General features: G+C 33.5%; 1 pseudogene; it reads left to right on the top strand.

The window, feature by feature from the left end:
• Window positions 1–8,937: 8,937 nt before the first annotated feature.
• Window positions 8,938–10,035, top strand: LOC102732038 (ribonuclease P protein subunit p40 pseudogene; annotated as a pseudogene).
• The last annotated feature ends 220 nt before the right edge of the window (window positions 10,036–10,255 follow it).

Genomic DNA, 10,255 nt, shown 5'->3' with positions numbered 1-10,255 from the left:
GCAGACTAATATAGGGGAATAAGCTTGGGTTTCCTACAGTCACTGGTATGACAGTGGTTCTGGCAGGTCGGTATTTGGCTATCTCTCTCTTTCTGACCTCATCCAGCTGTTATGTTCCAGTAATTGCTAATTAATTGCTATATAATGTTCAACAATATGCTGGGCATAAATTGATCCACAGACAAAACCAATAAAATTCAGGCTCCTTTGAAGAGATAATTCCTTAAATTAATTATTAAACTTTTTTTTAGACCCTATTGAATTCCTCCCAGTTGTCTCTTTCTCTTTCTCTGTAATTAGCTTACAGTTTAGCCTATATGCCCAATGACCCTATTAATCTCCTAATTCCCTTTCACCACAACTTGCACTATTTTTTGTTTGTTCATTTCTTAGGCTTGAGCCTTATTTCAAGTTCAATTCCTTTGGGAAGAGATTAAGAGCTATCGTTTTTAGGACTTGCTTCTCTCTTCCTCCATATCCCCCTACCCAAGGAAAAACCTCTGAGCCACATCTCTGGAGCTGGATATGGGGACAATGGTGTGCTTCTCTATGAGTTACAAAGCTGTTTTAGGAACTGAGGGCTGTATGATTGGAGGAGTGGAGAGCAGTAGCCTAAGGTCTTCTTAACCTGTCTTTCTCAGTGTGCAATCAATACCTTAGGAGCTGGGCAAACGTGGTCAGGATACCACTATTCTCAGTGGTACTGTACCCAAGGTAGAAATTCCATCTCACAGTTTGGGCATGAGTGGAAAAAGGGAACCCCCACCTCTTGGGGCTATTCACCTATAACAGCCTCAGCAAATGTGGCTGGGTTCAGAATGAAAAATGCTCATGTCTTACCCCTCCTGGGAAGATATATCCCTCTGACCAGGAGCTCTGGGAAGAGGTAACCCAGTATTCTTGGTTGCATCCACCTGTAATGCAACTTTTATCTTGCTGAGTATGGAGGAGCAAGTGAGGGAGTGAATCTCAGTATAAATACCACAGATTCTCACCCTTCTTATAGTACTTTAGGTTTTCTTGAATAAATGTATCTTCATTGTCTGTGTGTCCCTGTGACCATATCCTGAGACTTTAAACAATTTTTTTTTTTTTTTAAGTAATACTAGTTTTACTGGAGAGCAGTTTCAGGGAGTACCTCATGCTGTCACACTCTAAGCCCCTTTTAATACCATTTTTAATGTTTAAAATCTCTAGTAACAGATATTATTATGAGATACTATGAGACTAATGCTTTACCTTTTAAAAATGTAGCCAGCAGTGCTCAAGGAAGAAGTTACCCTGGAGAGAAAGTATAGCCTTTGAGTCTGGCAACTGCTCTGTGACTCGTTCCTTTAAGATTTCTTTCAAAATAAACCCAACATTTCTCAATTCATAATAATCTATGCCTACAAAGTCAAAGCTCTACGACTGGCCTAGTTTCCCATTTCCAAAATGTAATGTTTTAGTCAATAAATTAATTAAGTTTTGAATAATTGAGTGGTCAATTAAGACACAATTTAAGATACAAGTAAGTTTCATTGTCTTGTTGTTTTATTTGCTTGCTTGTTTGTTTCTTATTTGCAGAAAGGAGAAGAAAAACAAGGATGACACATTATTTTCTTATGAACAGAATTTAATTTGAAAAAAGCTAATAGTTATGCCAAATTTGGGGTTGGAGGAATGTGTTATATTTATTAACATACACAGTAAATTAGAGCAATGGGAGCAACATCATTGCTTTTTTAGAATCTTGTGCATGACAGCTTTTAATAAATGACTCATTAAGTTTGTTTTCATACAACTCATAATTTCAAAGTTTCTGAATAAGTTCGAAAGTGTTAAATGTCTTTTTCCAATATCTAGAAAACCAGGAAAATTTATTTACACTTAAAGAACATCACAACTATGTCATCATTTGGATTTTAGGCTCAACTATTATTATGCTAAATTGCTTCTAAAAAATTGTAATTGTTATTTTTGAGTGCATAGTGAAGAGCTGGGAGAAGTAGAAAATAAAATACAGAACAGCAACATAGATATCATAATGCCTAGGTATAATTAATATTTGACAAGTACTAGGCACAGGGCAGCAAGCATATCAGTGGCAGAAAGCAAATCAGTGCTTAATGACTTATGTCAATATAGTTGACTTTTGGTTCTTACTACATATGTGTGACTGTTTTCACAATCATCGAATACAATGACATTCTAATTATATTTGAAACCTTTGACATTGGCTTAAGAAAGATTTTCAGGAAAAGAGCTTTTATGACTATTTTGATATTAAGAGAACAGAATGGCTTTTGAAAATATGAGGTCTAGATAATGACATAAAATAATTTATCATCAACTCTAATAGTATTATGATTATATTATCATAATGAACATGTATTGATATGTACTATATCAAAGACTTCATATGCTTGCTATCAATTAATTGTTGACAATCTTGTGATATAGATATTTTTCAACATTTTTTTCAATATTCTGATAAGAAAATTGAAGTCTACCAAGATTAAGTGACTAGTCCAAAGGCACACAGAGAGTATTTAAAGGCACATAGAGAGTTCAAGGCTTTGAGTGTGTATACAATTATTATTTACATAGTATTTTAATTTATCTTGAAGATGCAGGTATAACATATTACAAAAAATAAACAGCCCATGCAGCATCCCTTAGTCAATGTAGAGGCAATAGAAGAATGTGTGTATGTGTTGTGTATATAATTAATGGGCTATTACTTAATTAACATTTTAATTTATAGCATATCACACTGTTGTGCTGCCTCATTTTTTAAGCCTTATTATTTTAAAAATCATCTTATGATATATTTGATCTTCTCTCTTCATGAGCTTGAGGAAATTTCTAAGTGCCTAATGATAACATGATATTTGTTATGGAACATAATTCAATTTTATATAATAATTAGCTTTCAGTTTCTTAGCAAATTAATCACTTATCATTTATTCTCAATATATTCAGATTTTACAAATAGATTAAAATTATTGCTAATATGTTTCTTATTAATATATAATGTAGTTTATCATACACAGGAATCCTTTCATGTAAAATTTAATAAATGTAATATTTTGAGTGTTCTGAATACACAAAAACAAGAGGTCAATTAGTAATTAAACAAGTAACACCCACAAAAAAGTGGACAACAGAAGCCCTGTAAACTGAACAGTTTTATTTTTAGTAATTGTGAGAATATCATGTGGCAGCCAGAATGTTAATGAATAAAACCATAAAATAAAGGAAAATGCAAAATTATTTCCCATTTACTACCTAAACATGTTGCAAAGTTAAAATAATAATAATTAATCCACAATTAATTGATGAAGTTCAATAAATAAACTGTTAATAACAAAGGTTCAAAAGAAGCAGTTTGCAGAATTTCAAATTTCCTACAAAGTTTAGACATTTTGGTGTTAGTTTCAGCAGCTGAGTTGCTAAATTCTAGGTAATCTTAGACATTATATGCTTCATAGAAAGCACACCCACATATAAATATAATGTATAACAGATTTTATTTATAAAAGATATAAAAATCAATAAAAATTTTGGTCAAATCTCGGTAGTTAAATACATGTGTTGCCAGCACTCACTAGTTAATAATATGCCATGATAATGTGCCCTATTAGAAAAACTATTACCACTATTTCATAAAGTGATATCTTCAAGACAGAAACAAATTGACATATACAATATAGAGAGTACAAACAAATATTCATATGCATCAAAAACAGCATTCCAGTTCTCACAATGGATATCTATCTTATAGAGTCACCAAATCAGATGTGTTGATGAAAATAAATGTTTGCATTTTCCAGTTTTCACAGAAAGCCTTGGGATATTTTCAGAGAATGTCATTTTATCTATTCTAAATGCATTTCTTTTGGCAGTTCCTTCTTACTGAGTTCAGAATTCCTTATAGAGTATTTCTGAGGTTCTTGAACTTAGGCACATGAGAGTTCTATATTTCTCTATAGACACTAATTTTGTTTACAAAGATCTCTAGGAAGGAGAATAAAGTGTTTGAATTTATCTTGCCTCACTTGCTTTGTCACTTGCCAGTCACTTTGCAGATATGAATAACAAGCTAGATGTAAGAATGACTAAAAAAATGTACGTATTCATAAATTTGTGTCCCAGGCTTTATTTGTTTGATTAAAAATAGATGCAAAGAGTGAAGTCTTATACGAATTGAAAATGAATGTGTATGGCATCATGCTGACCTCTCATTCTCTTTGCTGTACAAAAACTTTTACTCTGTACCTAGATTTCCTTGTTGTTGTGTGAAGCGTTATTTTTCCTCTCACGGGTTATTTAACAAGTCCAATAAATTAGGGTATGGTAGTGTATTTAGTGACCAAAAATGGAGCTGGAAGCCAAGGGTATTTTCAGACTTCTGAAACTCCCTCCTTCACTCTATCAATGATCACCAAGAAGAGACTGAAGAAGGAACAGTCTTTTCAATTCCTATTGTGAGCATAAAACTAGATGTTGATGGAGGAAATGATTGCATAAAAAACAAATTTCAAGTCAAAGCACTCATCTTAGGCTAAATACAGCTTGATTTATCCACAGATAATGACTATCTTAAGATAGGGATTCTGAGATTGTTGATTTGCTGTTGCTAAATATAATCTATATCAAGTATAATAATTGCTAATATTCTAAATGTTCTTGTAATATGGCAAAATCTTATTAACCTATATGAAATATAAAGATATTTAAAAACTATAGAATTGTTATCAGATTTTTGTAAAATTATCATGTCAGAAATGGTATTTAGTCAGATTTATCTCTTTTCACTATCTTCCATGTTTCTTATAAGTTTTTTTGTACACTATTTTTAAGAATTTCTCAATAATGATTACTTTTGGAGATCTCTGTATGCATAAGTTATCATTTCTAACTCATTATCTTTGAGATTTAAATATATATTTGCTATAGTTGCTTGTTTTTTTCCACATATAGTACATGACTATAACAGCTGCACCCTGGTACTTAATTTTATTCCATTCATTTATTGATGAACTACATTTGTGTTTAGGAAGATATTTTTAGAAATATGTTCACCAAAAATGGTCTCTCATCTATAATTTCTACCATAAGGCAACTAAAATTCCCTCTTGAGTAAGGTACATGTGCAAATTTAGTATTTTAATGAGAAAGTTTAAATGAACACTTCACTTTGCTGAGGTTATTTTGAACGTGTATACATACAAGTACTCAATGTTTCAAAGGGAAACCACTGGTTGATTATAGTCCTGGGATGTAGGTAGTCAGTTTGGGCACAATATAACCTTCCCTAAAGATCCCTTGATTAAGATTTACTCCGGAACATGTTCTCTATATTTACCTTTGCATGAACTTTAGTCACCTCTGTATGACCTCTGTTCAGCTTGTGCACAATATCTTTCTGTCCCTGGAGCTGGGCTGGTAAATAACAGAGGAAGAGAATCCAATCCCCCAAGCCCTCTCTTGAGGGTTTAACTCTCTGGAGAGATGCCTCACTCCCAGGGGCAGGGATGCAATACTTGACCTAAACATTGTACAGGTGGTAGGATAACTAAAGTCTGTAGGCTTAAAAGTTAGGTTCATCACTCACTGGAAGAATCCACATGAAATAGAAGTGTGGAAAGATTTCTTTCTCTTCCATTTATGCTAATGTTTGAATACAGTTACCCCTATCTAACAATTATATGTTTATAAGTAGCATATGAGATGAAGTTTAAGAATGCATATAAATGTATAAAAACAGAAAAAGCATATTTTAACAGAGAAACTTTTAATAATGATTTTTTGCAAGTCTGATTTATTGTCACAAACAACAAAGAGAATTATATAGAAGCTGACAGATGTTTATACTTAAGTTTCAAAGACAAAGTATCCCTAGATTGAATGAAAATGATGGTTCCTAAATGCTGAGCGTCTGCTTGGATCAAAATAACACTGAATGGACTAATTAATAAAAGAAGAAAGACATAAACAGATAAAACTAGGAAAATGTGAAGTATAAAGGCAAATTTTCTGTATAAAATGTAGTGCTAAATTATAAAAATATGTTTTTAAAGTATATTCACACATAGACACAGAATTATATATGTATGTGTATATATACTTATATATATGAAATTATTTTCTTCTTCAAGAAGGGTTCATATTCTGAATGTGAGATATTGATTCCCTCTAGACACTGAATCCTTGATGAGGAAAACACAGGAGACACTTATTATAAAAATTACCTTCCGGAAACAGATGAACTCCCCTTCCAATTAGCACTAGGTCAAAAACTATATTTTTGCATGTAGAGTTTCTTGTTTATTTGCATTCATTTTATATCTCTAATGAAAAGGAGAAATAGAGCCAAGTCAGACCAAATTTCTTGTATCAACAAATCTTTTTTTTTTTTTTTTGGATTATACATGTTTAGAATTTATTTAAAAAACACAAAAGACTACAGAAAAATATATAAATAAATTAGAACATCAAAAAACCACACTGATAAGTTATACCAAAAAGCTGATTGAGGGAGAGGAAAAGGAAGAGCTAATGCTGCTAAAGATCCATGAGTCAGATTTCATTAAAAAAAAGAAAAAAAAAAGTAGGGCAAAAATAACTAAAACTGGAATGAAAAGGACTATCAATTGAAATGAGAAATTAATAGAGTGATGAAAGAACACTTGGCACAACTTCATGTTACTGTGTTGGAAAATCTGCTTGGATTGTGATTTTCTAGAAGAAAACAAGTTAAATATAAGATGCAAAACAAAAAATAAGGAATCACCATAGAAAAAAGTGAGAAAATTTTCTAGATAGCCTCAGTTCTACTTCAAACCACCAAAAACAAAGGAGAGTTCAGATGATTTAATTGATATATTCACTTAACCTTTCATATTAATGCTAAGGCTTTTCAACCCATTCTGTAGAATAGAGTAAAAAAGAAAATCCTCAAAATTAATTTAATGCAACCAGAGCATCTGAAATCAAAATATGACAAATATAGAAAAAAAAATTACAGATCAACTTCATTTAATAGTATACTTGCAAAAAGTCCAAATCAAATTAAGATACTCATAATTTAGTAGTAAATCTAGAGCAAAACTTTTTTTTAATACCAAATAGGGTTTGTTCATTCAAGGAATAAAAGAAAATTTCAATAATAGAATAATTTCACAATAATAAAAGTTTGAAGAATTATACAACTGTTTATGCAAAAAGCATTCATTATATCTACCACCTGGTTCTGATTAAAATTTCTTAGAAATATATATAAAGTGGGAAACTTACTTAATATGATACACAAAAACATCTCAAATTTAAAATTCCCCTATTTCATTGATGATACACATTCATTGTTGTGAAGATTTGTTGATACCACTCAATTATCAATGGTATCAACAAATCTTCACAACAATGAATGTGTATAATATTTGTAACAATGAAAGTTAATATTTTCTATGAGATCAATGTACATTTCAGAGGGTTTCCCATCATAAGTTTTTAATCATGAAAAATTTCAAATATATATAAGAGGGAAAGACTAATATGGAACAACACTGTCATGTACTGTCACTTACCTTTAACAATTATCAATTTATGGCTAGTTTTATTTCATTTGTACTCTTTATCACCACTCCTTCAAAAAATTTTGAGCAAATCCCATATATACATTTCAGCATATAGCTGTAAAAAATATATCAATATGATACATATGAATTACAGTCTCAATGTATTATCAAATACACATTTGCTGTGAAAGTTTCATGATTAACTTAAACATTTTTATTTTTGTTTTTATGATTGAATCAGATATCCAAATAAGGTCTAAATGTTCGAACTGGTTGATATGCCCATTGCATAGCTTTTTATCTATAAGTTCTCTTCTATCTCTCTGTTACTTCGTTATTTAGTAAAGAACAGGGTTGGTTTTGTCCTGCAGAGTCTCCCAGTTAACACAGTTCGACATCTACTATAGTCCCTGTAAACTGCAGTTATATCTAGAGGATTTATCAGGTTGAAGTTTTGTTCTGGTTTTTTTTTTTTTTTTTTGATAAGAATTCTTTTAAGTCCTGTTGCATTCTCCATCAGGCGGCATATAATATCTAGTTATCTGGTTATCAACAATTGATAGTCATTGCCTAGATAACCAACGCATTAGTGCTTTGAAAGTAGTCCTATAAAATTCAATCATTCCTCATCAATTATTAGCAGAATATTTTTCTAACCTAAAACTTCCATCATTAACTATTTGGTTACCCTCAGATATAGTTTGTGCAGAAAGTGCAGGATGTATGCTTGAATCTTTCCCTTTATTTACCTGTTTTTGTTTTTAAGTGTTGTTTCCTAACATCCTAATGTGACTGTTCCCAGTATCTACTGTTGTGGCTTAAAAAAGAAAAAAAAGGAAAAAAAAGAAAGAAAGAGAAAAGAAAGAAAGAAAGAAAGAAAGAAAGAAAGAAAGAAAGAAAGAAAGAAAGAAAGAAAGAAAAAGTAAAAACAGAAAAATCTTGGTGGCTTAAAACTGTGGCAATCATTTGTTTACCTCTCATATTTCCATGAATCCATTAGGGAAGGGTCAGCTGAGGAATTCTGGTGTTTGAGATCTCTCATCTGGTGTTTGAGCTCTATAATGTTGTGGTAGTCAGACAGTGGCTAAACCTGGTACAGCAGAGAACTAAATATTTGGGGATTGGCCAGGCACCTCCCTCTGTGCATGAAGAATTAGGCCTGTCTATGTGATATTTCCATATGGACTAATTCGGATTTTCTAACAACATGTCAGCCTATAGACTGAATGTTTGTGTCCCCCTGAAATTTAGATTTGAAACCTAATCCCCAATGTGATGGTATTTAGAGTTGGAGCCTTTAGAAAATGATTAGGTGATGAGGGCAGAGCATTCATGAATAGAATTCAGTGCTCTTATAAAAGATACCTCAGAGAGGGGGCCGGAGCCAGGGAGAGCATGGCCACCCTGCGTCGGCTGGGGGAGGTTCCCCGGCGCTTGCTGGTCTGCAAGAAATCCAACTTCGGCCACAAGTCGCGCCACCGGCATCTTGTGGAGACGCACTATCACAACTACAGGGTTTCATTTCTGATTCCTGAATGCGGGATTCTGTCAAAAGAACTGAAAAACCTAGTCATGGAAACTGGACCCTATTACTTTGTGAAGAACTTACCTCTTCATGAGTTAATTACACACGAATTCATCAACACCTTTGTGAGGGAAGGTTCGTGCTGTGCACTAACATACAATACAAATATCGATGAAGATAATACTGTGGCCCTGCTGCCAGATGGGAAATTAATTTTATCACTGGATAAGGATACTTATGAAGAAACTGGTCTTCAAGGTCGTCCATCTCAGTATTCCGGCAGAAAAATCATGAAATTTATTGTTTCCATTGATTTGATGGATTTATCCTTTAACCTGAATTCTAAGAAGTATGAAAGAATATCTTGGTCCTTCAAAGAAAAGAAGCCATTGAAATTTGATTTTATTTTGGCTTGGCATCATACAGGTGCAGAAGAATCCACAGTGATGTCATACTTTGCCAATTACCGAATTCAGGAGCATCAGCCAAAAACAGCCCTGAGCACAGTGACCGAGCTGCAGTGCCCGGTGCTGCGGAGCAGCGCCCGCTGGGGGGCGCCAGAGGCGGCCTGCCGCGCTCCCGAGCTTCTGGACTGGCTGGGCGCTGTCTTCAGCCACGCGGAACTAAATAATGAGCCTAATAACTTCATATCAACCTATTGCCGTCCTCAGCCGAGCACAGTGGTGGCCAAAGCCTGTTTGTGGTTTCATACTTCCAGAGAAGATCTGTCTCCTCTTGGAACAGCTGTGTCGCTACTTTGATGAGCCCAAGTTAGCCCTTGGGTTACGTTGTCAGTACAAGGCTTTGCAGACAGTCCTGTTTCGTGGAGAGAAAATGGACATGGTTTTCGAAAAGGAGGAAAACATTCATACGACTTCGTGATTTTTTAATAATCAGGACTATTGGCTTCAGATGGCTGTTGGGGCGAATGATGACTGTCCACCGTAAAAAATACAAAACTTAAAATCAAAAAAAAAAAAAAAAAAGAGATACCTCAGAGAGTTCACCCATTTCTTCCACCAGGTGCAGACCCAGAAAAAAGTCAATTATCTATGAACCAGGAAGCAGGTCTGTCACTCACAGACACTAAATCCGTTGATACCTTGATCTTAGACTTCCTAGCCTCCAGATTTATAAGAAGTAAATTTCTGTTGTTGATAAGCCATCC

The sequence above is a fragment of the Leptonychotes weddellii genome, chromosome 8, assembly GCF_054177405.1.
Source record: "Leptonychotes weddellii isolate Sample4059 chromosome 8, ASM5417740v2, whole genome shotgun sequence".
NCBI lineage: Eukaryota > Metazoa > Chordata > Mammalia > Carnivora > Phocidae > Leptonychotes > Leptonychotes weddellii.
The sequence above is the reverse complement of the archived record's forward strand: the minus strand, read 5'-3'. Positions and strand labels throughout refer to the sequence as shown.